This window comes from Octodon degus, unplaced genomic scaffold, assembly GCF_000260255.1.
Source record: "Octodon degus isolate 3935 unplaced genomic scaffold, OctDeg1.0 scaffold00008, whole genome shotgun sequence".
In the NCBI taxonomy this organism is placed as follows: Eukaryota; Metazoa; Chordata; class Mammalia; order Rodentia; family Octodontidae; genus Octodon; species Octodon degus.
The window spans coordinates 9,168,390-9,170,097 of NW_004524584.1; the positions used below are offsets into that span (position 1 = coordinate 9,168,390).

General features: G+C 34.1%; 1 protein-coding gene across 2 annotated transcripts in view; it reads right to left on the reverse strand.

The window, feature by feature from the left end:
- Dnajc13 (DnaJ heat shock protein family (Hsp40) member C13) overlaps window positions 1–1,708 on the reverse strand; it is a 136,348-nt gene that overhangs the window by 78,610 nt on the left and 56,030 nt on the right. The window lies entirely within an intron of this gene.

The following is a 1,708-nucleotide window of genomic DNA, read 5'->3' on the forward strand; positions in this document are numbered from 1 at the left end:
TGTTCAGCCTCCCAAATGCTGTGATTACAGGCGCGTGCCATCATGCCCAATCTCAATCACTGTCTCAGCGAGCCCCTGGGGTGAGCATACCAGGGTCCCAGCCGCTGGGTCTGCCTAAATAGGCACTTTAATGCAGACATACATTTTTATTTCTCTTGGGTAAACAGCTAGTAGTAGAATTAGAGGGGTCATGTGGTAAGTATATGTTTAACCTTTTAAGAAACTGCTGAGACTGTTTTTCTTTTTAACAAAAAATGTAAGAGTTCTAGCTTCTCCTTGCCAACAATTGGCACTAGCAGTCCTTTTGATGACAGCTATTTTAGTTGATCTGCATTAATTTTAATTTTCATTTCCCTAATGACTCGTAATTTTTCCATCTTTACTAATCATTCATATATCTTCTTTAAAGAGCTGTCTATTTAAATCTTTTATCCACATATTATCCAGGGATTTTTTAGTGTTGAGTTATAAGTTCTTTTTATATTCTAGATACTTGTCCTATGCCAGCCTGTCCCCAAAAAAACAAGAAACAAAATAAATACTCTCCCTGTTCTATCTTTTTCCTAAAGTTCTCCATGTTTTACAATCTGATGAAATTTAACTAAAAAACTTCCTTTTCTGTATTGTTTTTGGTACTTTAATAAATCATTTCCTAACCCAAGTCACAAAGTAGATGCTTTGCTTTCCACATGTAATTGTTAATAGTTTTGGGGGATAATGGTACCTTCTTCCTAGGGAAACCTTTGGGATTAAACAGGATAATGTGCATAAAGCACTTGACAAACTGAATACTGAGGCATGAAAAACTGATCATGGAGATCCTTCCTCTAAGACTTCTATACTTTTTTTTTTAAAGCTATTCTCTCCCTTAAAAAGGAAAAAAATACAACCTTTTCCTTAAATTTTCAGTTTTATTTACCCTAGAAAGCTCTCAAGGTAACAAAAGTAACTGTTTTGTACAACACAAAGATAAAGCAGGAAGGAGGGAGGGGCAACGGAGGAAAAAGAGATGGCAAAAAACGAGGGAGGAAAGGAGAATCTCAATTAAGATAATACTGTACATAGTAGCAAAATGTAACAAGTGTGTGGACTAAATTTAAAAGCTAATCTCAGTCCAACTCAATACAACAGTATGAAAGATCTAGAACATGAAGAATTGTCACTTCACAACAGCTTAGTACACAGAAGGAAATATAGACATGTGCAGCAGAACAGCAATTACACATGTGGGCCTTCTAGGAGCTGATGAATTGTAACAGTTCACAGGTTTACACAGGAATGGTGATGCCATAATAGCAAAAATATACTCTAAAATATTGCTAACTAGACTACAATATAAATGTGTAACTTCAGTGTATCTATATTTTTTTCATTTTATTTTATTTTTCCATAACTTTATTGAGAAACAAATAGCAATGAGATAGTTTCAAACCAAATTGGTAGGACAGTTTCAATAATTAACACACTGCATATATTCTTCCTAGTGGTTATTTGCTGTACAAGATGCGGACATGATATCCTATTTACAAACACCATTAGAACAAATCATTCTATTCATTAACAGAATGTAACTATATATCTATCCTAACCACTTCGAATACACAGATACAAAATGGACATTCATCTGTATGCCCTTTTTTTGTTAAGTTATGTTATTTGAATATTATAGGTGTGTAAACTCAGCAAAATATTCTAAAAGTGTCCAGTA